Raw genomic sequence first — 27837 nt, 5'->3', positions numbered from 1 at the left:
GCACGATCAACCTGACCACGAGGGTCTGTTTCCTGCAAGCAAACGAAGAACAAGCAAGAAACTGAGATTGCAATCTGGATATTGCGAATATAAGATGAAAGCTTTATTGATCAAGGTGGGGTTCTGTGACGCCTTTGTCTGGTCGTTGAACACAAATGAAGTACGCGAAGTTGCAGCTATGGCGAACTTTAATCTAAACAAAACCCAAAATCTAAACGGTGCCCTAAGGGCTGTATATATGGAGGAAGAGAGGGGAATTTCGTGGCCCTTGGTGGAGGGGTCCGAAATCAACCCTATCTCTTGTTTCCCCACACATACGGACTCTAAAAATAGCCTATACTTATGTATTTCGAAATTACATGGGCCTGGCCCAATAAAAAGGTGACGCAGCACCTATAATAGCCTCGGGACGAAATTTATGAAGTGGCATCTTGTATATTTCGTCCAAGGTTTCATGCACCCATTATGGTGGCTTCAAAGTCCTGAAATCATCACTTGTAACTCCGTTCTTGTTCCCCTTGCGCATGGCATCATCTCCATGCTTGTTCTTGCTCCAATGTTCATCCTTCTCCAAGCTAGGCCCTTCATTTGTAAGCAAAACAAATGTATCCAATTTAGGCAGCATCATATTCTCATGAACATTAGAATCATTACCAAGAAACAAAAGTACCTGATAATTTAATTGGCGTGCGCGAGCTCTAGTAATTGGTCCCGTATATGTAGCAGTAGGGGCTGTGGGTGTAACAATGGTATTGATGTCCTCATCATCCTCCCCTTCTTGAAATGAAGTCGTCCTCGACGGAAACTCATCTTCCTCACCCAAATAAGGCTTCAAATCTGCAATGTTAAAAGTGGGACTAACCCCAAAATCTGCAGGCAGCTCAAGTTTATATGCATTATCATTTATTTTCTCTAACACCTTAAAGGGACCATCAGCACGTGGCATTAGCTTTGATTTGCGCAAATCAGGAAATCTATCCTTACGCAAATGTAACCAAACAAGATCTCCAGGTGCAAACACAACATGTTTTCTACCCTTATATCCAGCAAGTTTATATTTAGCATTCATACGCTCAATGTTTTCCTTAGTTAACTCATGCATTTTTAAAATCAATTCAGCACGTTGTTTAGCATCAAAATTAACCTTCTCCGAAGATGGAAGAGGCAACAAATCAATAGGTGCACGAGGTAGGAAACCATACACAACTTCAAAAGGGCACATCTTAGTAGTAGAATGCAATGAACGATTATAAGCAAATTCAATATGAGGCCAGCATTCCTCCCACATTTTCTTATTATTCTTCAAAACAGCCCTAAGCATAGTAGACAACGTTCTATTGACTACTTCAGTTTGTCCATCAGTTTGGGGGTGACAAGTAGTACTAAAAAGCAGTTTAGTCCCCAACTTAGCCCATAAACATCTCCAAAAGTGGCTAAGAAATTTAGTATCACGATCTGAAACAATAGTATTTGGCACACCATGCAAGCGAATAATTTCACGAAAGAACAAATCAGCAACATTAACAGCATCATCGCTTTTATGACATGGTATAAAGTGTGCCATTTTCGAGAATCTATCCACGACAACAAATATGCTATCCCTCCCCTTCTTTGTTCGAGGTAAATCTAAAACAAAGTGATAGAGGCAAAGGTGTCCCATCTTTCGATGAGATGGCGGATTTCGCTTTGGTGGAAGTCGACTTTGACGATCCGACTACGAACGTGCGAGGACGTCGCGCCTTAGCAATCGCTAAACCAACTCCGAGAGGTTATTGACCACGCCGGAGCACGATCAACCTGACCACGAGGGTCTGTTTCCTGCGAGCAAACGAAGAACAAGCAAGAAACTAAGATTGCAATCTGGATATTGAGAAAATAAGATGAAAGCTTTATTGATCAAGGTGGGGTTCTGTGACGCCTTTGTCTGGTCGTTGAACACAAACAAATTACGCAAAGTTGCAGCTATGGCGAACTTTTAATCTAAACAAAACCCAAAGTCTAAACGATGCCCTAAGGGCTGTATATATGGAGGAAGAGGGGGGAATTTCGTGGCCCTTGGTGGAGGGGTCCGAAATCAACCCTATCTCTTGTTTCCCCACACATACGGACTCTAAAAATAGCCTATACTTATGTATTTCGAAATTACATGGGCCTGGCCCAATAATAAGGTGACGCAGCACCTAAAATAGCCTCGGGACGAAATTTATGAAGTGGCTTCTTGTATATTTCGTCCAAGGCTTCATGCACCCATTATGGTGGCTTCAAAGTCCTGAAATCATCACTTGTAACTCCGTTCTTGTTCCCCTTGCGCATGCCATCATCTCCATGCTTGTTCTTGCTCCAATGTTCATCCTTCTCCAAGCTAGGCCCTTCATTTGTAAGCAAAACAAATGTATCCAATTTAGGCAGCATCATATTCTCATGAACATTAGAATCATTACCAAGAAACGAAAGTACCTGGTAATTTAGTTGGCGTGCACGAGCTCTAGTAATTGGTCCAGTATGTATAGCAGCAGGGGCTGTGGGTGTAACAATTGTATTGATGTCCTCATCAAACCTAATATGACAAGAACTCGGATTGGTGGTGGATATATGGTGGTAGATGGCAGCGGTGGTGGTATATGACAGCTGTGGTGGTATATGGATACGGATTCGAAGCGGTGGCGGATAAGCGGTGGTGGTAGATGGCAGGGGCGATGATGATGGTGCGGCGGCGGCGTGACAACTTATGACCAGAACTCGAAACTCTAAAAGACTAGACTCTAAGACCAGCAACTAGACACGACGATGCAACCGCAAATTCAACAAAGCAAAACCCTAAAAAGATTATGCAAGGCTCAGATTGGTTCGGATATGATGAACTAACCCTAAATTTTTTTTGTGTGGCTTTTTCGTGGACTATAGGTATGAAGAGCAGACTCGATCTAAACTACTAAAAAACTGTAAAATCTCACCGAGCAACCTGGAAATCTGATACCACTTGATAGAGGCAAAGGTGTCCCGTCTTTCGATGAGATGGTGGATTTCGCTTTGGTGGAAGTCGACTTTGACGATCCGACTACGAACGTGCGAGGACGTCGCGCCTTAGCAATCGCTAAACCAACTTCGAGAGGTTATTGACCACGCCGGAGCACGATCAACCTGACCACGAGGGTCTGTTTCCTGCGAGCAAACGAAGAACAAGCAAGAAACTAAGATTGCAATCTGGATATTGCGAATATAAGATGAAAGCTTTATTGATCAAGGTGGGGTTCTGTGACGCCTTTGTCTGGTCGTTGAACACAAACGAAGTACGCGAAGTTGCAGCTATGGCGAACTTTTAATCTAAACAAAACCCAAAGTCTAAACGATGCCCTAAGGGCTTTATATATGGAGGAAGAGGGGGGAATTTCGTGGCCCTTGGTGGAGGGGTCCGAAATCAACCCTATCTCTTGTTTCCCCACACATACGGACTCTAAAAATAGCCTATACTTATGTATTTCGAAATTACATGGGCCTGGCCCAATAATAAGGTGACGCAGCACCTAAAATAGCCTCGGGACGAAATTTATGAAGTGGCATCTTGTATATTTCGTCCAAGGCTTCATGCACCATTATGGTGGCTTCAAAGTCCTGAAATCATCACTTGTAACTCCGTTCTTGTTCCCCTTGCGCATGCCATCATCTCCATGCTTGTTCTTGCTCCAATGTTCATCCTTCTCCAAGCTAGGCCCTTCATTTGTAAGCAAAACAAATGTATCCAATTTAGGCAGCATCATATTCTCATGAACATTAGAATCATTACCAAGAAACGAAAGTACCTGGTAATTTAGTTGGCGTGCACGAGCTCTAGTAATTGGTCCAGTATGTATAGCAGCAGGGGCTGTGGGTGTAACAATTGTATTGATGTCCTCATCACCAACTTCCTGAGTTTAATAAGACTTTTGAGCTTGAATGTGATGCTAGTGGAATTGGATTAGGAGGTGTGTTATTACAAGATGGCAAACCTGTTGCATACTTTTCTGAAAAATTGAGTGGGCCTAGTCTGAATTATTCTACTTATGATAAAGAATTATATGCTCTTGTTCGGACTTTAGAAACATGGCAACATTATTTATGGCCCAAAGAATTTGTTATACATTCTGATCATGAATCTTTGAAACATATTAAAAGTCAAGCTAAACTGAATCGTAGACATGCTAAATGGGTTGAATTCATTGAGACTTTCCCTTATGTCATTAAACACAAGAAGGGAAAAGAAAATGTTATTGCTGATGCATTGTCTCGTCGCTATACTATGCTTTCACAACTTGACTTCAAAATATTTGGTTTCGAGACCATCAAAGATCAATATGTGCATGATGCTGATTTTAAAGATGTAATGCAGAATTGTAAAGAAGGAAGAATGTGGAACAAGTTCGTCGTTAACGATGGATTTGTGTTTCGTGCTAACAAGCTATGCATTCCAGCTAGCTCCGTTCGTCTTTTGTTGTTGCAGGAGGCGCATGGAGGAGGATTAATGGGACACTTTGGCGTGAAGAAGATGGAGGACGTACTTGCTACACATTTCTTTTGGCCAAAGATGAGACGGGATGTTGAGCGTTTTATTGCTCGCTGCACTACATGTCAAAAAGCTAAGTCACGACTCAATCCTCATGGTTTATATATGCCTTTGCCTGTACCTAGTGTTCCTTGGGAGGATATATCTATGGACTTTGTTTTAGGTTTACCTCGAACAAAGAAGGGGAGGGATAGCATATTTGTTGTCGTGGATAGATTCTCGAAAATGGCACACTTTATACCATGTCATAAAAGCGATGATGCTGTTAATGTTGCTGATTTGTTCTTTCGTGAAATTATTCGTTTGCATGGTGTGCCAAATACTATTGTTTCAGATGGTGATACTAAATTTCTTAGCCACTTTTGGAGATGTTTATGGGCTAAGTTGGGGACTAAACTGCTTTTTAGTACTACTTGTCACCCCCAAACTGATGGACAAACTGAAGTAGTCAATAGAACGTTGTCTACTATGCTTAGGGCTGTTTTGAAGAATAATAAGAAAATGTGGGAGGAATGCTTGCCTCATATTGAATTTGCTTATAATCGTTCATTGCATTCTACTACTAAGATGTGCCCTTTTGAAGTTGTGTATGGTTTCCTACCTCGTGCACCTATTGATTTGTTGCCTCTTCCATCTTCGGAGAAGGTTAATTTTGATGCTAAACAACGTGCTGAATTGATTTTAAAAATGCATGAGTTAACTAAGGAAAACATTGAGCGTATGAATGCTAAATATAAACTTGCTGGAGATAAGGTAGAAAACATGTTGTGTTTGCACCTGGAGATCTTGTTTGGTTACATTTGCGTAAGGATAGATTTCCTGATTTGCGCAAATCAAAGCTAATGCCACGTGCTGATGGTCCCTTTAAGGTGTTAGAGAAAATAAATGATAATGCATATAAACTTGAGCTGCCTGCAGATTTTGGGGTTAGTCCCACTTTTAACATTGCAGATTTGAAGCCTTATTTGGGTGAGGAAGATGAGTTTTCGTCGAGGACGACTTCATTTCAAGAAGGGGAGGATGATGAGGACATCAATACCATTGTTACACCCACAGCCCCTACTGCTACATATACGGGACCAATTACTAGAGCTCGCGCACGCCAATTAAATTATCAGGTACTTTCTGATGAGGACATCAATACAATTGTTACACCCACAGCCCCTGCTGCTATACATACTGGACCAATTACTAGAGCTCGTGCACGCCAACTAAATTACCAGGTACTTTCGTTTCTTGGTAATGATTCTAATGTTCATGAGAATATGATGCTGCCTAAATTGGATACATTTGTTTTGCTTACAAATGAAGGGCCTAGCTTGGAGAAGGATGAACATTGGAGCAAGAACAAGCATGGAGATGATGGCATGCGCAAGGGGAACAAGAACGGAGTTACAAGTGATGATTTCAGGACTTTGAAGCCACCATAATGGGTGCATGAAGCCTTGGACGAAATATACAAGATGCCACTTCATAAATTTCGTCCCGAGGCTATTTTAGGTGCTGCGTCACCTTATTATTGGGCCAGGCCCATGTAATTTCGAAATACATCAGTATAGGCTATTTTTAGAGTCCGTATGTGTGGGGAAACAAGAGATAGGGTTGATTTCGGACCCCTCCACCAAGGGCCACGAAATTCCCCCCTCTTCCTCCATATATACAGCCCTTAGGGCATCGTTTAGACTTTGGGTTTTGTTTAGATTAAAAGTTCGCCATAGCTGCAACTTCGCGTACTTCTTTTGTGTTCAACGACCAGACAAAGGCGTCACAGAACCCCACCTTGATCAATAAAGCTTTCATCTTATATTCGCAATATCCAGATTACAATCTCAGTTTCTTGCTTGTTCTTCGTTTGCTCGCAGGAAACAGACCCTCGTGGTCAGGTTGATCGTGCTCCGGCATGGTCAATAACCTCTCGGAGTTGGTTTAGCGATTGCTAAGGCGCGACGTCCTCGCACGTTCGTAGTCGGATCGTCAAAGTCGACTGCCACCAAAGCGAAATCCACCATCTCATCGAAAGACGGGACACCTTTGCCTCTATCAATGCGCCTCCTGCAACAACAAAAGACGAACGGAGCTAGCTGGAATGCATAGCTTGTTAGCACGAAACACAAATCCATCGTTAACGACAAACTTGTTCCACATTCTTCCTTCTTTACAATTCTGCATTACATCTTTAAAATCAGCATCATGCACATATTGATCTTTGATGGTCTCCAAACCAAATATTTTGAAGTCAAGTTGTGAAAGCATAGTATAGCGACGAGACAATGCATCAGCAATAACATTTTCTTTTCCCTTCTTGTGTTTAATGACATAAGGGAAAGTCTCAATGAATTCAACCCATTTAGCATGTCTACGATTCAGTTTAGCTTGACTTTTAATATGTTTCAAAGATTCATGATCAGAATGTATAACAAATTCTTTGGGCCATAAATAATGTTGCCATGTTTCTAAAGTCCGAACAAGAGCATATAATTCTTTATCATAAGTAGAATAATTCAGACTAGGCCCACTCAATTTTTCAGAAAAGTAGGCAACAGGTTTGCCATCTTGTAATAACACACCTCCTAATCCAATTCCACTAGCATCACATTCAAGCTCAAAAGTCTTATTAAAATCAGGAAGTTGGAGTAAAGGAGCATGTGTCAACTTATCTTTCAATACCGTGAAGGCTTCTTCCTGTGCGGTACCCCAAACAAAAGGCACATCCTTCTTTGTAAGCTCGTTGAGAGGTGCAGCAATGGTGCTGAAATCTCTCACAAAACGCCTATAGAATCCAGCGAGGCCAAGAAAACTCCTCACTTGTGTGACCGTTTTGGGCTGCGGCCAACTCTCAATAGCTTGAATCTTGGCTTTGTCAACTTCAATTCCCTGTGGAGTAACAACATAGCCAAGAAAAGATACTCGGTCGGTGCAAAAGGTGCACTTCCCAAGGTTACCAAACAAACGTGCATCACGTAGAGCAATAAAAACAGCACGTAAATGTTCCAAATGTTCTTCCAAAGATCTGCTATAAATCAGTATATCATCAAAGTAAACTACCACAAATCGTCCAATGAAAGCACGTAAAACTTCGTTCATTAACCTCATGAAAGTACTAGGCGCATTAGTTAACCCAAAAGGCATGACTAACCACTCATATAATCCAAACTTAGTTTTAAATGCTGTTTTCCATTCATCCCCCAACTTCATACGAATTTGATGGTATCCACTACGCAAATCAACTTTGGAGAATGTTGTAGAGCCACTCAATTCATCAAGCATATCATCGAGCCTAGGAATAGGATGACAATAACGAATAGTAATATTATTAATGCCTCTACAATCAACACACATACGTGATGTACCATCCTTTTTCGGCACTAGAATAATAGGAACAGCACAAGGACTAAGGGATTCGCGTATATAACCTTTGTCGAGAAGCTCTTGTACTTGACGCATAATCTCCTTCGTCTCCTCTGGATTGGTACGGTATGGTGCACGGTTTGGCAGTGAAGCACCGGGAATTAAGTCAATCTGATGCTCAATCCCGCGAATAGGCGGTAATCCCGGTGGCACGTCTTGTGGAAAGACGTCAGCGAACTCCTGCAAAATGTTAGTGACAGCATGAGGCAAAGAGGAAGGCACGTCCTCGAATGAAAATAATGCCTCTTTGCACACAAAAGCATAGCAAACAGATTTGCTGAAATCTAGCTCATCAATATCAGATTTGGTGGCAAATAAACATGCACTTTTCAATTTAATTTCAGAAGCAACACTAGATGGTTTATTATTAGGCTTCATTTGTTGCTCAAATTCTTTTGCCACAATCTGATTTTCACTCTTATTCGTCTCCTGTTTTGCTTTATTAGCTCTATTAATATCATCTTTCAAAATGGAATCAGGAGTCATAGGAAGCAATGTAATATTTTTATCCTTATGAACAAGAGTATAGTGATTGTTTCTACCATGGTGTACAGAATTTTTATCAAATTGCCATGGTCTACCAAGTAATAAGGAACATGCTTGCATAGGTACCACATCACAATCAACATAATCAGCATATGTAGAGATACTAAAATGCACACGAACAGTACGTGTTACCTTAACCTTGCCGCTGTTGTTGAACCATTGGATGTGGTAAGGATGTAGATGTGGTCTTGTGGTGAGAGAAAGCTTCTCCACCATCTCCATGCTAGCCAAGTTGTTGCAGCTCCCTCCGTCTATGATGACGCGCACAGAACGTTCCTTCACAACTCCCTTGGTATGGAACAAATTGTGCCGCTGATTTTGCTCAGCTTGTGTGACCTGCACACTCAAAACACGTTGAGCAAGTAAACATTCATACCTGTCAGCGTCTTCAGGAGCCATGTATTGCGTCTCATGATCAGAATCATCTCCACCATGTTCTTCACGTGTAATAAGAGCCAAAGTCTCCTCATCATAGTCACTAGCAGACTCATATCCACCATCCGCGGTAGCAATCATCACACGCGGAGATTTGCATTCTCTCGCATAATGACCTCCTCCCTTACAACGACGACAAATAATATCACTTGTGTGCCCTGTTGATGCCATGGAAGAAGAAGAACGCTGTGCAGGCCCCGCAGGTGCGCTCTTGGCAGATAATGGTGGTTGTGCCTGTTTTCTTGTATCACGGCTGGAGGTGGCACCGGATGGAGGTGCTGGTGCAGTTGAAATAGAAGATGCACGTGGTGTCCATGATGAAGGTCGGCCTGCAGAAAAGTTAGTTCGCCCCAATGCTTGTCGATCCTGCACTTCACGTTCAGCTTTACAAGCAAGATGGAATAAACGAGTGATATTAGTATACTCCTTATAGTCTAGAATGGTCTGAATCTCTCTATTTAATCCACCCAGAAAACGTGCAAGCATAGCTTCATTCTCCTCAACAATACCACATCGAATCATGCCAGTTTGTAATTCCTGATAATATTCTTCTACAGAATTTTTTCCTTGTCTTAAACGCTGCAATTTTTGAAGCAATTCACGTTGATAATATGGTGGAACCCAACGCGTACGCATAGCAGTTTTCAAAGCAGCCCAAGTAGTTGGAATAGGATATAATCTATAATGTTCAGACCACCATACACATGCAAAACTAGTGAAAGCACAAACGGCAGCAGCAACTCGTCTCTCCTCAGGATATTGTAAACATGTAAATCGTTGTTCAGTTTCTAACTCCCAAGTAAGATATATATCAGGAACATATCTACCCTCAAATGGTGGAATATTCAATTTCAGTTTAGGAATATGGACATCATCTCGTACCTGAGGTGGTGGTGCAGGCCTACCATTACGAATATATACCTGAGGTCGACCTGCTGGTGGTGGTACAGGTGGCTGCACGTAGTGCTGATTTTGATCAACCTCATCCTCACAATCTCCCACATAATCATCCTCCTCCGCATCAGCAGCAGGAGCCACAGAAGTATCAACAGCAGCACCAACAGTTTGGCCAAACACAAGAGGAACACGGCTCGCTCGGCGGAGGTCTGCTTCGCGACGTGGAGGTAGTCGCTGTTGTTGTTGTTGGAGAGGTGCGTTAGGTGCAGCGGGTGGTGGTGGTGGAAGACGCGCAAGCAATTAATTAAACTTGTTATCGAGCTTTGTTTCGAATGTCTTCTCCATAACATCTATCTTCTCCATGGCCTCTTCAAATCTGTTTAGCACGTCTTGCACCTGTCCACTCATCATTTGCTGAAATTTATCATGCAAATCCTTATTCGTCATGTTCTCCCAGTCAGTCTCGTCGGCTTGTGATCCTGGCATGGTTAGCAGCAATAGAAACACACAAGAATATGATCCTACAGACTACTAACAAGAGGTGGTGGTGGGTGTCACAAATCCGTCAAGCAAATCTCAAATTCTTACCAGTTCTTACCCAGCAGCAGGCGGTGATCGGCAACCGTTGTAGTCAAAAACTCTCAAAGCTTGGATAGAGCAATTACCAGGGAGAGTCAAACGCACGACGTAGATGTATGTGGAGCTGGGAAGGCTTATAATATGGTAGCAAAAAGGGTCAGCAATAATCAATTCAGAGATGCAAAGTTGAATAAACGCTCAACGACGGTACTGTGCTGGTCCTAGGCTAGACTGTGCTAGAGACGCGAGCCTAGAACACCAACAAAATCACGGCGCGGCACGTAAACAAGGGAGGAGCTCACTCTGAATTTTTTTTCTCTTTTTTTTGCACTTTTTTTCCTCTTTTTTTTTTGCTCCGCAACAAATTTTTTTCGAAAAAGTCTACAAATGGTCTAAAAACTGCCTAGCCAGAATTTTCCAGACTTAGTTTTTTTTTGAAATTGGAACTATTTTTCTTCTGCGGATGGCTCGGAAGTTGGGGAGTCCTTCTCTGTCACGACTCAGAGTATCGCGTGATCTGGAAATCGAGAACAATGCAACAATTACTGGACTCGGACTAGGACTGGTGGCGGAGATGAATCTGGTGGAACACGGACTGGTGGCGGAGATGAATCTGGTGGAACACGGACAGGTGGCGGATATATGTTGCAGGTGAACTCGGATTGGCGTGATGGCGGCGGATATGTGGTGGCGTATTTGGATTCGGATTGGCGGTGAATATGTGGTGGTGGTATATGGCAACAGCGACGATGATGATGCGATGGTGATATATGGCAGCGGCGACGTGACAACCTGTGAACAGAACTCGAAACTCTAAAAGACTAGACGCTAAGACCAGCAACTGGACACGACGATGCAACCGCAAATTCAACAAAGCAAATACAGAAAAGATTATGCAAGGCTCAGATTGGTTCGGATGGGATGAACTAACCCTAATTTTTTTTTGGCTTTTTCGTGGACTATAGGTATGAAGAACAGACTTGATCTAAACTACGAAAAACTGTAAAATCTCACCGAGCAACCTAGAAATCTGATACCACTTGATAGAGGCAAAGGTGTCCCGTCTTTCGATGAGATGATGGATATCACTTTGGTGGAAGTCGACTTTGACGATCCGACTATGAACGTGCGAGGACGTCGCGCCTTAGCAATCGCTAAACCAACTCTGAGAGGTTATTGACCACGCCGGAGCACGATCAACCTGACCACGAGGGTCTGTTTCCTGCGAGCAAACGAAGAACAAGCAAGAAACTAAGATTGCAATCTGGATATTGCGAATATAAGATGAAAGCTTTATTGATCAAGGTGGGGTTCTGTGACACCTTTGTCTGGTCGTTGAACACAAACGAAGTACGCGAAGTTGCAGCTATGGAAAACTTTTAATCTAAACAAAACCCAAAGTCTAAACGGTGTCCTAAGGGCTGTATATATGGAGGAAGAGAGGGGGAATTTCGTGGCCCTTGGTGGAGGGGTCCGAAATCAACCCTATCTCTTGTTTCCCCACACATACGGACTCTAAAAATAGCCTATACTTATGTATTTCGAAATTACATGGGCCTGGCCCAATAAAAAGGTGACGCAGCACCTATAATAGCCTCGGGACGAAATTTATGAAGTGGCATCTTGTATATTTCGTACAAGGCTTCATGCACCCATTATGGTGGCTTCAAAGTCCTGAAATCATCACTTGTAACTCCGTTCTTGTTCCCCTTGCGCATGGCATCATCTCCATGCTTGTTCTTGCTCCAATGTTCATCCTTCTCCAAGCTAGGCCCTTCATTTGTAAGCAAAACAAATGTATCCAATTTAGGCAGCATCATATTCTCATGAACATTAGAATCATTACCAAGAAACGAAAGTACCTGATAATTTAATTGGCGTGCGCGAGCTCTAGTAATTGGTCCCGTATATGTAGCAGTAGGGGCTGTGGGTGTAACAATGGTATTGATGTCCTCATCACCAAGGAAGATGGTCGAGCATGGGAAACTCCCTTCGGTCATGGACACGAGCTACGAGGTGCCACATCATATGGACCTCCCACACCAAGACGGTGACAAGACGGTTGAGCAAGGGCCATCCCCTTCGACCACGACTATGAGCGCGAACCTCTTCGACAACATGAAGACGGTGCCCACATTGGAATCCTCCTCCGAGTCAAGCTACGCGACCGCGCATGGAGACATTTGCACCAACATCTCTCCGACACCCACATATGAAGAAATGCCCCAAGTGCCATGTGAGGAGAGCCACCATCCCATGAGTGACATGAGTGACTCCACTATACGTGACATTGAGAGCATTTCCTATGAGAGGATGAGTGTGACCACCACTAGCCCCACACATGAGAGCATGCCACACATCCTATGTGAGGTTGAGCGCCATTTGAGTGACTCCACCAACCATATGAGTGAGAGCATCCTTGAGGGAGTGAGTGAGCCACAACACTTAGAGAGTGAGGTAGTTGACACGGCATATGAGGCCATTTCGCTTTCTAACAACTTAACCTCTACCTCTCTTGTGTTTTCTTCTTTGGTGCTAGGACCCATATATGATGACGCGCCGATTTGCGATGACTACGTCCTCCCTTTGGACACGACGATGGCCATGGTGGACAATGATGCACCCCCCCACATGGTTCCATCAAGATGAAGATGACAATGATTGGATCTTCAACACCTCACCTACAACACATGAGCGACGCTCCAAAGGTAACATAGGTGATGGTGCTTCTCTTGTCCCACTAGTGGACTCTTTTTACATCGATTGCTCCCATGATGTTGACCAACCTATCACCATGCTTCATGCTAGTGAGACTTCTTCATGCCTTGACTTACCTATTTATGATGAATATGATGATGAGCATGTTGAGTTGCCTAGTTGTGATGCTATGCTCCATAGGATATCATGTGAAAATTCTATTGGTCACATTATGCTTGACAATCCATTGAACTTGTCATATGCTATGAGTGAGATCTCCCATATTGCTTCATTTCAATCTCAACATATTAACTATGCATGCCCCATTAAGATCAATCCCATTTGCACTTATGGCATAGATGACGAGATGATGGTCATTGGCTTTTGCTTCTCTTGTGATGATATTGCCATGCTTCCTTTACATGATTTGTGCAATTCATCTACTAGGTCATGCCATAATCACATTGTTTCAAATATGCATTGTTTTGGATGTTGTCAATATTCTCCATGTGATGTTGCTACTCATGCTCATGAGGAGACCCCCATAGTTTCCTCATACATATTAGGAGATCTTGATGCATTTCATACTTTGCATGATTCCCATGATTGCTTGCACCATATGCATTCCATGAATAACAATGCTCTAGATATTTCTCATGATGCATTACACAATTTGAGTCTCCATTATGCGATACATAACAACAAACCTCTCATGATGGATGACATGTTTCTATATCACGCATCTCATTTATTTGAGCATTGGCTATTTAGTACTAACCGACACAAGCATGTGCGCATCATGATGGATGATGTGTACATATACCATGCACACACAATTTTCTCTTTGTCTTTGTTTTGTGTAGGTACTCATGTATACTCGTCAACCTCTCAATCCCAAGAGTTGACGAAACGAGCTCTTGAGAGCAACGATGACTTGGGATCCCGTGGACTATCCTTACCACCGTTCCCTTCGCTCAAGGACTACGCGCATCTCTTTTACTTGGCTCTCACATGGCTATGGGCTATTTACCACTTGTCACCTTATGCTCATTTTCCCGTGTTCACTTTGCATGTTATACTTGCTTCTATGCATTTGCCATGCAATTGTGACCCTTGCTTGCATCTACCCATGATTCACCATTATGATACTTCTATGTGTATTTGCATGCTTGGTGGAGATCCTTGTTGCTTTTGCCATGTTTATCATGTGCCCCATGCTATTGTTGATTGTTGTGTTGGGAGAGTCATGATGCCCCATTGCTATTCACATATGGTCTCTCGCCAATACATTGATGATATTTTGCTCATATCTTGCTTTCATGTTTGTGCTATGTCATGTCCATTATTCATGCCCACTATTTGCACACATGACATGCTTGCCATGATTCCTTCTAGTATGTTGCATCTTCGCACTACTGGCTTGCTTGACGTGATTGCTATGATTGCTTGCTTGGTTGCATCACCCATGTTCCACTATCACTTGCTTTCTTGGGTTGATGACATATATGCTCATGCCTCTCACTTGATTTGTCATAATCATTGCCTCTTGTCTCCATTAGTTGCATCTCTCATATCACCTTGCATTGAGTGCCAACTTGCTACGCTTATTGATCTTGGAGACTTGGACACTTTACTTGTGATGCATGATTGTTTGATTGAGCCTCTTGTATTTGGTTGTTCTTACATCATAAGCCTTCATACTATGAAATGCTCCCTTGTCCATTCTTATGATCAGCATGGTGCATACACTTGTTGGGTATCTTACCACACGAATGATAGGTTTTGCACTTCCGCTAACCTCATTTGTTTTTCCGAGTGTTTGTCATGTTCTTTCATTTTGAAGGATTCACAAGGCGGTACCATGACGCGGCATATTGGTTATGTGAAGGCATACAAGATGCGCAACTACATCATCCTTGTGACACTCTTAAAGGTGAACTCCTTCTCTTTGAGCCATCCTCAAATACGCATATTGGATGGGTCACTCTTTCATTGTTGTTTCCTTCTTGTTGTCTACATGATACATCTCGTGAACGGAGGCACGACATTGGAGATTGGCTACATGGACCTTCACATTGAGGAGCGCCCGCACTTATTGGATGCACCTTCGGCCTTCCACCCATGCTTCGACATCGAGCTTTGGTACACCAACACGTCCATATTTATTGATTGTGCTCATACATGTCATGCTCGATGGACATATCATACTCACCACAAGTTTGCACACTATGCATGGATTGACTCACATTATGATAGAGGCAAAGGTGTCCCATCTTTCGATGAGACGATGGATATCGCTTGGGTGGCAGTCGACTTTGACGATCCGACTACGAACGTGCGAGGACGTCGCGCCTTAGCAATCGCTAAACCAACTCCGAGAGGTTATTGACCACGCCGGAGCACGATCAACCTGACCACGAGGGTCTGTTTCCTGCGAGCAAACGAACAACAGGCAAGAAACTGAGATTGCAATCTGGATATTGCAAATATAAGATGAAAGCTTTATTGATCAAGGTGGGGTTCTGTGACGCCTTTGTCTGGTCGTTGAACACAAACGAAGTACGCGAAGTTGCAGCTATGGCGAACTTTTAATCTAAACAAAACCCAAAGTCTAAACGGTGCCCTAAGGGCTGTATATATGGAGGAAGAGAGGGGAATTTCGTGGCCCTGGGTGGAGGGGTCCGAAATCAACCCTATCTCTTGTTTCCCCACACATACGGACTCTAAAAATAGTCTATACTTATGTATTTCGAAATTACATGGGCCTGGCCCAATAAAAATGTGACGCAGCACCTATAATAGCCTCGGGACGAAATTTATGAAGTGGCATCTTGTATATTTCGTCCAAGGCTTCATGCACCCATTATGGTGGCTTCAAAGTCCTGAAATCATCACTTGTAACTCCGTTCTTGTTCCCCTTGCGCATGGCATCATCTCCATGCTTGTTCTTGCTCCAATGTTCATCCTTCTCCAAGCTAGGCCCTTCATTTGTAAGCAAAACAAATGTATCCAATTTAGGCAGCATCATATTCTCATGAACATTAGAATCATTACCAAGAAACGAAAGTACCTGGTAATTTAGTTGGCGTGCACGAGCTCTAGTAATTGGTCCAGTATGTATAGCAGCAGGGGCTGTGGGTGTACCAAGTGTATTGATGTCCTCATCATCCTCCCCTTCTTGAAATGAAGTCGTCCTCGACGGAAGTTCATCTTCCTCACCCAAATAAGGCTTCAAATCTGCAATGTTAAAAGTGGGACTAACCCCAAAATCTGCAGGCAGCTCAAGTTTATATGCATTATCATTTATTTTCTCTAACACCTTAAAGGGACCATCAGCACGTGGCATTAACTTTGATTTGCGCAAATCAGGAAATCTATCCTTACGCAAATGTAACCAAACAAGATCTCCAGGTGCAAACACAACATGTTTTCTATCCTTATCTCCAGCAAGTTTATATTTAGCATTCATGCGCTCAATGTTTTCCTTAGTTAACTCATGCATTTTTAAAATCAATTCAGCACGTTGTTTAGCATCAAAATTAACCTTCTCCGAAGATGGAAGAGGCAACAAATCAATAGGTGCACGAGGTAGGAAACCATACACAACTTCAAAAGGGCACATCTTAGTAGTAGAATGCAATGAACGATTATAAGCAAATTCAATATGAGGCAAGCATTCCTCCCACATTTTCTTATTATTCTTCAAAACAGCCCTAAGCATAGTAGACAATGTTCTATTGACTACTTCAGTTTGTCCATCAGTTTGGGGGTGACAAGTAGTACTAAAAAGCAATTTAGTCCCCAACTTAGCCCATAAACATCTCCAAAAGTGGCTAAGAAATTTAGTATCACGATCTGAAACAATAGTATTTGGCACACCATGCAAGCGAATAATTTCACGAAAGAACAAATCAGCAACATTAACACAGCATCATCGCTTTTATGACATGGTATAAAGTGTGCTATTTTCGAGAATCTATCCACGACAACAAATATGCTATCCCTCCCCTTCTTTGTTCGAGGTAAACCTAAAACAAAGTCCATAGATATATCCTCCCAAGGAACACTAGGTACAGGTAAAGGCATATATAAACCATGAGGATTGAGTCGTGACTTAGCTTTTTGACATGTAGTGCAGCGAGCAATAAAACGCTCAACATCCCGTCTCATCTTTGGCCAAAAGAAATGTGTAGCAAGTACGTCCTCCGTCTTCTTCACGCCAAAGTGTCCCATTAATCCTCCTCCATGCGCCTCCTGCAACAACAAAAGACGAACGGAGCTAGCTGGAATGCATAGCTTGTTAGCACGAAACACAAATCATCGTTAACGACGAACTTGTTCCACATTCTTCCTTCTTTACAATTCTGCATTACATCTTTAAAATCAGCATCATGCACATATTGATCTTTGATGGTCTCCAAACCAAATATTTTGAAGTCAAGTTGTGAAAGCATAGTATAGCAGCGAGACAATGCATCAGCGATAACATTTTCTTTTCCCTTCTTGTGTTTAATGACATAAAGGAAAGTCTCAATGAATTCAACCCATTTAGCATGTCTACGATTCTGTTTAGCTTGACTTTTAATATGTTTCAAAGATTCATGATCAGAATGTATAACAAATTCTTTGGGCCATAAATAATGTTGCCATGTTTCTAAAGTCCGAACAAGAGCATATAATTCTTTATCATAAGTAGAATAATTCAGACTAGGCCCACTCAATTTTTCAGAAAAGTATGCAACAGGTTTGCCATCTTGTAATAACACACCGCCTAATCCAATTCCACTAGCATCACATTCAAGCTCAAAAGTCTTATTAAAATCAGGAAGTTGGAGTAAAGGAGCATGTGTCAACTTATCTTTCAATACCGAGAAGGCTTCTTCCTGTGCGGTACCCCAAAGAAAAGGCACATCTTTCTTTGTAAGCTCATTGAGAGGTGCAGCAATGGTGCTGAAATCTCTCACAAAACGCCTATAGATCCAGCGAGGCCAAGAAAACTCCTCACTTGTGTGACCGTTTTGGGCTGCGGCCAACTCACAATAGCTTCAATCTTGGCTTTATCAACTTCAATTCCCTGTGGAGTAACAACATAGCCAAGAAAAGATACTCGGTCGGTGCAAAAGGTGCACTTCCCAAGGTTACCAAACAAACGTGCATCACGTAGAGCAATAAAAACAGCACGTAAATGTTCCAAATGTTCTTCCAAAGATCTGCTATAAATCAATATGTCATCAAAGTAAACTACCACAAATCGTCCAATGAAAGCACGTAAAACTTCGTTCATTAATCTCATGAAAGTACTAGGTGCATTAGTTAACCCAAAAGGCATGACTAACCACTCATATAATCCAAACTTAGTTTTAAATGCTGTTTTCCATTCATCTCCCAATTTCATACGAATTTGATGGTATCCACTACGCAAATCAACTTTGGAGAATATTGTAGAGCCACTCAATTCATCAAGCATATCATCGAGCCTAGGAATAGGATGACGATAACGAATAGTAATATTATTAATGCCTCTACAATCAACACACATATGTGATGTACCATCCTTTTTCGGCACTAGAATAATAGGAACAGCACAAGGACTAAGGGATTCGCGTATATAACCTTTGTCGAGAAGCTCTTGTACTTGACGCATAATCTCCTTCGTCTCCTCTGGATTGGTACGGTATGGTGCACGGTTTGGCAGTGAAGCACCGGGAATTAAGTCAATCTGATGCTCAATCCCTCGAATAGGCGGTAATCCCGGTGGCACCTCTTGTGGAAAGACGTCAGCGAACTCCTGCAAAATGTTAGTGATAGCAGGAGGCAAAGAGGAAGGCACGTCCTCGAATGAAAATAATGCCTCTTTGCACACAAAAGCATAGCAAACAGATTTGCTGAAATCTAGCTCAACAATATCAGATTTGGTGGCAAATAAACATGCACTTTTCAATTTAATTTCAGAAGCAACACTAGATGGTTTATTATTAGGCTTCATTTGTTGCTCAAATTCTTTTGCCACAATCTAATTTTCACTCTTATTCTTCTCCTGTTTTGCTTTATTAGCTCTATTAATATCATCTTTCAAAATGGAATCAGGAGTCATAGGAAGCAAAGTAATATTTTTATCCTTATGAACAAGAGTATAGTGATTGTTTCTACCATGGTGTACAGAGTTTTTATCAAATTTCCATGGTCTACCAAGTAATAAGGAACATGCTTGCATAGGTACCACATCACAATCAACATAATCAGCATATGTAGAGATACTAAAATGCACACGAACAGTACGTGTTACCTTAACCTTGCCGATGTTGTTGAACCATTGGATGTAGTAAGGATGTGGATGTGGTCTTGTGGTGAGAGAAAGCTTCTCCACCATCTCCATGCTAGCCAAGTTGTTGCAGCTCCCTCCGTCTATTATGACGCGCACAGAACGTTCCTTCACAACTCCCTTGGTATGGAACAAATTGTGCCTCTAATTTTGCTCAGCTTGTGACCTGCACACTCAAAACACGTTGAGTAACTAAACGTTCATACCTGTCAGCGTCTTCAGGAGCCATGTATTGCGTCTCATGATCAGAATCATCTCCACCATGTTCTTCACGTGTAATAAGAGCCAAAGTCTCCTCATCATAGTCACTAGCGGACTCATATCCACCATCCGCGGTAGCAATCATCACACGCGGAGATTTGCATTCTCTCGCATAATGACCTCCTCCCTTACAACGACGACAAATAATATCACTTGTGTGCCCTGTTGATGCCATGGAAGAAGAAGAACTCTGTGCAGGCCTAGCAAGTGCGCTCTTGGCAGATAATGGTGGTTGTGCCTGTTTTCTTGTATCACGACTGGAGGAGGCACCTGATTGAGGTGCTGGTGCAGTTGAAGTAGAAGATGCACGCGGTGTCCATGATGAAGGTCGGCCTGCAGAAAAGTTAGATCGCGCCAATGCTTGTCGATCCTGCACTTCACGTTCAGCTTTACAAGCAAGATGGAATAAACGAGTGATATTAGTATACTCCTTATAGTCTAGAATGGTTTGAATCTCTCTATTTAATCCACCTAGAAAACGTGCAAGCATAGCTTCATTCTCCTCAACAATACCACATCTAATCATGCCAGTTTGTAATTCCTGATAATATTCTTCTACAGAATTTTTCCCTTGTCTTAAACGCTACAATTTTTGAAGCAATTCACGTTGATAATATGGTGGAACCCAACGCGTACGCATAGCAGTTTTCAAAGCAGCCCAAGTAGTTGGAATAGGATATAATCTACAATGTTCAGACCACCATACACATGCAAAACTAGTGAAAGCACAAACAGCAGCAGCAACCCGTCTCTCCTCGGGATATTGTAAACATGTAAAACGTTGTTCAGTTTCTAAATCCCAAGTAAGATATATATCAGGAACATATCTACCCTCAAATGGTGGAATATTCAATTTCAGTTTAGGAATATGCACATCATCTCGTACCTGAGGTGGTGGTGCAGGCCTACCATTACGAATATATACCTGAGGTCGACCTGCTGGTGGTGGTGCTGGTGGGTGCACGTAGTTCTGATTTTGATCAACCTCATCCTCATAATCGCCCGCATACTCATCATCCTCCTGGGTACCAGCAGCAGCAGTAGCAGGAGCCAACGAAGCATCAATAACAGGAACAGCAGCACCAGAAGTTTGGCCAACCTCAATAGGAACACGCTTCGCTCGTCCATACTGATTCGGAAGGATGCGTTGTTGTTGGTGTTGCAGAGGTGCGATAGGTGCAGCCGGCGGTGGTGGTGGTAAATGCGCGAGCAATTCATTAAACTTGCTATCAAGCTTTGTTTCGAACGTCTTCTCCATGCCATCTATCTTCTCCATGGCCTCGTCAAATCTGTTTAGCACATCTTGCACCTGTCCACTCATCATTTGCTGAAATTTATCATGTAGCTGTTTGTTCGTCAGGTTCTCCCAATCAGTCTCATCGGCTTGTGATCCTACCATGGTTAGCAGCAAATAGAAACACACAAGAATATGATCCTACAGACTACTAAGAAGTGGTGGTGGTGTATCACAAACTCGTCAAGCAAAACTCAAATTCTTACTAGTTCTTACCCAGCAGCAGGCGGTGATCGGCAACCGTTGTAGTCAAAACTCTTAAAGCTTGGATAGAGCGATTACAAGGGAGAGTCAAACGCACGACATAGATGTATGTGGAGCTGGGAAGGCTTATAATATGGTAGCAAAAAGGGTCAGCAATAATCAATTCAGAGATGCAAAGTTGAATAAACGCTCAACGACGGTACTGTGCTGGTCCTAGGCTAGACCGTGCTAGAGACGCGAGCCTAGAACACTAACAAAATCACGGCACTGCACGTAAACAAGGAAAAAGCACACTCTGGAATTTTTTTTTCGCTCTTTTTTTTTGCGCTCTTTTTTTTGCGCTCTTTTTTTTTCTCCGAAAAATCACTATAATGGCGAGTGTCTCAAAACGCTTCCTAGGTCAAACTGACAGGATGGGCACGAAATTTTTTCGACCAAATTTTTTTTTCGTTTTTTCGCCTGCCCGGACCCAAAAACTGGAAACGGGTCAAAAAAAACTTCCTATAATGGCACCTGTCTCAAAACACTCAGAAACACCTAAAAATAGGATAGCCAGAATTATTTTTTCGAAAAAATGCGTTTTCGAAAATATTTGGGCCTAAACGGAGGGTGGTTTCCGGACTCTTTTTTTTTCGAAACCTACTCCGGCAAGGAAACACGAATCGGAATCTAGATGGATCTCAAAAACACACCTAATATGCAAGGAACTCGGATTGGTGGTGGATATATGGTGGTGGTATATGGCAGCGGTGGTGGTATATGGCAGCGGTGGTAATATATGGATATGGATCGGTGGTGGTATATGGATACGGATTGGTGGTGGTATATGGATACGGATTCAGAGCGGTGGTGGTAGGTGACAGGGGCGATGATGATGGTGCGGTGGCGGCGTGACAACTTATGACCAGAACTCGAAACTCTAAAAGACTAACGCTAAGACCAGCAACTAGACACGACGATGCAACTGCAAATTCAACAAAGCAAAACCCTAAAAAGATTATGCAAAGGCTCAGATTGGTTCGGATATGATGAACTAACCCTAATTTTTTTTGGCTTTTTCGTGGACTGTAGGTATGAAGAACAGACTCGATGATAGAGGCGAGGGTCCCGATCTTTCAATGAGATGATAACTGTCGATTTGGTGGAGACGACCTTGACGATCCGACTACAAACATGCACGACGTTGCGCCTTAGCAATCGCTAAACCAATCTCCTGAGGTTACTGACGATGCCGGAAGCACGGTCAGCCTGACCACCAAGGTCTATTCCTGCAAGCAATCGAAGAACGAGCAAGAATATGATAAAGCAATCTGAATATTGCAAATATATATGAGGTATTGATAATGGTGGGGATCCGTAAGCGGTCTTGGTCTGGTCGTTGGACACAAACGAAGTACGCGAAGTTGCAGCTATGGCGAACTTTTAACTAAACAAATCCCAAGGAAAAGCTACTAGATGGATCTACTTATATAGGAGCAAGGGGTGGCGGCCAAGGAGGTGGGAGGACGTCCCAAGGCAGCCTAAAACTAAATCTAGGTCGTACAAGGCCAATGGGCCCAAGTGGAGGTGATGTAACACCTTTGGACTTGTAGTTTGACTCGGATTCTGCTGCAGCATCAGATTGTTTCGTCCACAACTCAACGCTCCGGACGAATTTGAAGGTGATTCCAATTGGGTTGGAAAGTGCACGAAATCTAGTTTCCAACAAAAAAAGAATCACCCAATTCGGAGTCCGTATGAAAAACTTTTGTGCGTTTTGAGTCAGGTGTGTCTGTGTAGTCCGAATCTGAATCCAGAACGTGAGAGACTTGGACTCTATCTTCTCTTGGGCCAAAAGTGACGTGAGAGAACTTTTTGGACAGAAAAATAAGCATCTCTTTCTTCCTTATCTTCATATGTGGATTGTACAAATGTCCCATACACCTGCAATTAGACAAAACACAAAAGTGTATGAAGTATTTTTGTTCTGGATAACATAAATAGATTATTGAATAGTTTGCACTAGAAATCACCTTACAAATATGCATATATGCAATATTTTTGGTCATATCCAAGGTAGTCATCTTCTTATCATCCTCCCCTTCTTGAAAATAAAGCCGTCCTCGGCGTTGCTTAATCTGAAATGTGGCTAACAAAAGAGACAAGGTGTACATGTTGTATATGTATATGTCATCCATTTTTACTTCCCTTGATTTTTGCATATATGACACATGAATAGATGAGTAACTTGCATAGTTCATAAAATCTAAAGCCAAAAAATTAGCACAAGAAGTAGAAGGCATGAAAATATTGCAACTCAGTTTGCACATATAAGTGAAGCTCTTATTCATTTCAAAAGATTGACAATGTTCATCATTAAACCATCCCAACATTGGTGAATAAACCTTACTTGCATCAAATTTACATGCTACAACATGCTTAAATAAGCAAACATGCAATAAGTCATTCAACACAGAATCATCACCAAGATTAGAGGTCATATCAAAATGATTAAACATTGGTTCTTTTGCATCAATAGTTAATTCAATGGGTGCACTCAAAATTGTTGGTATTTCAGTTGTTTGATCACATGGCAAAGTCAAATTATCAACATAGTCCTCGAAAATAGGTGGTGTGATCAAAGTAGTGGGTAGCTCATCAGATGGTGCATTCAAATTGACAAGGCATTCATCATTCTCATGTAGAGATGGAAGATCAGTACCTTTGTCATTACCTCTTATGATCAACTCAGATGATGTAGCCACTCTCAGGGGCGATGTGTCACATGATGGAGGTGATGTAGTCCTGACAACAACGGATGTGGTTGTCATAGTATGCCTAGTAGTTGAAAGAACAATCATATCAACTCTTGGAATGTGCACCGTGCGCTTGTTCTCCTCGTGGCCAACACGTCGTTTTATTTCCTGTTCAGCTTTGCAAGCAAGATGAAACAAATGGTCCATAGGATAACACTCTTCATGAATTAGTATCTCTTGAATATCACGGTTTAATCCTCCCCAAAATCTATCCATAAAATCATCTTCACTTTCTTCTAAAGAGGAATGCAACAAGGTAGTTTGTAAATCATCATAATATTTTGTTACAGTTTCACTACCTTGTTTTAAGTGTTGCAACTTCTTAATCATGTCACGAGTATAATAAGCAGGGACGAAAGTATGTCGCATGTCAAGTTTCAAATCATCCCAAGTAGTAGGTATATAATCAGGGTGTAACCGACAATATTCACTCCACCAAACCAAAGCATAACCAGTGAAAGAACCAACCGCAACCTTAACCTTTTTATGTTCATCGAAATTATGGGAAGCAAATATATTTTTTATGTCGAACTCCCATTCAATATATAAAGCAGGTTTAAAACGGCCATTAAATGGTGGTATAGATACATTAACCTGATCATGTGCATTTGGATGTTTGTGCACCTCTCGTGACGGTTGTGGTATTTGCAAAGGTGGTGGCACGTCTCCCGCGATCGACAAAGCCCATGAATTGACTCTGGATCCTGTCATGATTAGTAGAACAAGAAACAAAACCCAAAAATAATGTTCCTATAACTACTAGGATGTGGTGGTAAAACGCTCACAGTAAAACAAATATCAATGTCTTACACGTTCTTACCATGCAGCAGGCGGTGATCGGCAACCAGCGGTGTCAAGTAACTCCGAATATTGAGTAAAGCGATTGCCAGGGGAGCGTACGTATACACGGTGTAGAAATATGTGGAGCTGGGTTGGCTATATATGGTAGCAAAAGATTAGCAATAATCAATTCAAAGATGCAATGTTGAATAAATGCTCAACGACGGTACTGTGCTGGTCCTACGCTAGACCGAACTAGAGACGCGAGCCTAGAACACTAATGAGGTCACGTCGTAGCACAACCAGCATCAATGAAGGATACAAAGTAGCTCTGGACAGCAAGATATAAGTGAAGATCACAACGGTAGTAAAGATAATGATGTGAAACAATAGCAAGTTGTTTTACTGAACAGTGCACAAAACAGATTCCAATCCGAATTCAGGTACGAGATTGATTCTAGATAGATCCAATTTTTTTTCTTTTTCTTCTCCCTCTTTTTCTTTTTTTTCTTTCCTTTTTTCTCTCTTTTTTTTCTTTATCTTCTTTTTCTCCCTCTTTCCAAGACAAACTAGATAAGATGCAGATTCGATCAGGCGAAGATGTGAGTGACCTCAACTATGATATGACAATGAACGGTGGGTAGCACGTGGAGGAAATTGATGGATGGGTGGTGGACAGCGGAAGGGATAACGCTGCAGCGGCGACGTGACTAATGTGAACAGAACTCGAAACTCTAAATGACCTAGACACTAAGACCAGCAACTCGACACGACGATGCAACCGATAATTCAACTATGCAAGCAATGAAAAGAAAATTGCAAAGGCTCAGACTGGCTTGGACCAAGGATGAATAGATCTAACTCTTTTTTGTGGCTTTTTCTTGGACAATAGGTAAGAAAATAAATCTAATCTAGGAAAACTGGAAATTCTCACCGAGCAAGCTAAAAACTGATACCACTTGATAGAGGCGAGGGTCCCGATCTTTCAATGAGATGATAACTATCGATTTGGTGGAGACGACCTTGACGATCCGACTACAAACGTGCACGACGTTGCGCCTTAGCAATCGCTAAACCAATCTCCTGAGGTTACTGACGATGCCGGAAGCACGGTCAGCCTGACCACCAAGGTCTATTCCTGCAAGCAATCGAAGAACGAGCAAGAATATGATAAAGCAATCTGAATATTGCAAATATATATGAGGTATTGATAATGGTGGGGATCCGTAAGCGGTCTTGGTCTGGTCGTTGGACACAAACGAAGTACGCGAAGTTGCAGCTATGGCGAACTTTTAACTAAACAAATCCCAAGGAAAAGCTACTAGATGGATCTACTTATATAGGAGCAAGGGGTGGCGGCCAAGGAGGTGGGAGGACGTCCCAAGGCAGCCTAAAACTAAATCTAGGTCGTACAAGGCCAATGGGCCCAAGTGGAGGTGATGTAACACCTTTGGACTTGTAGTTTGACTCGAATTCTGCTGCAGCATCAGATTGTTTCGTCCACAACTCAACGCTCCGGACGAATTTGAAGGTGATTCCAATTGGGTTGGAAAGTGCACGAAATCTAGTTTCCAACAAAAAAAGAATCACCCAATTCGGAGTCCGTATGAAAAACTTTTGTGCGTTTTGAGTCAGGTGTGTCTGTGTAGTCCGAATCTGAATCCAGAACGTGAGAGACTTGGACTCTATCTTCTCTTGGGCCAAAAGTGACGTGAGAGAACTTTTTGGACAGCAAATAAGCATCTCTTTCTTCCTTATCTTCATATGTGGATTGTACAAATGTCCCATACACCTGCAATTAGACAAAACACAAAAGTGTGTGAAGTATTTTTGTTCTGGATAACATAAATAGATTATTGAATAGTTTGCACTAGAAATCACCTTACAAATATGCATATATGCAATATTTTTGGTCATATCCAAGGTAGTCATGTTCTTATCACTCGATCTAAACTACGAAAAACTGTAAAATCTCACCGAGCAACCTGGAAATCTGATACCACTTGATAGAGGCAAAGGTGTCCCGTCTTTCGATGAGATGATGGATATCTCTTTGGTGGCAGTCGACTTTGACGATCCGACTACGAACGTGCGAGGACGTCGCGCCTTAGCAATCGCTAAACCAACTCTGAGAGGTTATTGACCACGCCGGAACACGATCAACCTGACCACGAGGGTCTGTTTCCTGCGAGCAAACGAAGAACAAGCAAGAAACTGAGATTGCAATCTGGATATTGCGAATATAAGATGAAAGCTTTATTGATCAAGGTGGGGTTCTGTGACGCCTTTGTCTGGTCGTTGAACACAAACGAAGTACGTGAAGTTGCAGCTATGGCGAACTTTTAATCTAAACAAAACCCGCCGTCTAAACGATGCCCTAAGGGCTGTATATATGGAGAAAGAGGGGGGGAATTTCGTGGCCCTTGGTGGAGGGGTCCGAAATCAACCGTATCTCTTGTTTCCCACACATACGTACTCTAAAAATAGCCTATACTTATGTATTTCGAAATTACATGGGCCTGGCCCAATAATAAGGTGACGCAGCACCTAAAATAGCCTCGGGACGAAATTTAAGAAGTGGCATCTTGTATTTTTCGTCCAAGGCTTCATGCACCCATTGTGGTGGCTTCAAAGTCCTGAAATCATCACTTGTAACTCCATTCTTGTTCCCCTTGCGCATGCCATCATCTCCATGCTTGCTCTTGCTCCAATGTTCATCCTTCTCCAAGCTAGGCCCTTCATTTGTAAGCAAAACAAATGTATCCAATTTAGGCAGCATCATATTCTCATGAACATTAGAATCATTACCAAGAAACGAAAGTATCTGGTAATTTAGTTGGCGTGCACGAGCTCTAGTAATTGGTCCAGTATGTATAGCAGCAGGGGCTGTGGGTGTAACAATTGTATTGATGTCCTCATCACATTATGATTGCCTTGTTGCATCTTGTATTCCCATGTCATCCATGATATATGAGCTTGTGCATTTCCTTAGCAAATTTGTTGTGATCTTCCTTGGTGGCATATTCATACATAATGATCATATTGTCCACCATCAATTGCATGATAACATACACATGTT

The sequence above is a fragment of the Triticum dicoccoides genome, chromosome 1A (assembly GCF_002162155.2).
Source record: "Triticum dicoccoides isolate Atlit2015 ecotype Zavitan chromosome 1A, WEW_v2.0, whole genome shotgun sequence".
NCBI lineage: Eukaryota > Viridiplantae > Streptophyta > Magnoliopsida > Poales > Poaceae > Triticum > Triticum dicoccoides.
The sequence above is the reverse complement of the archived record's forward strand: the minus strand, read 5'-3'. Positions refer to the sequence as shown.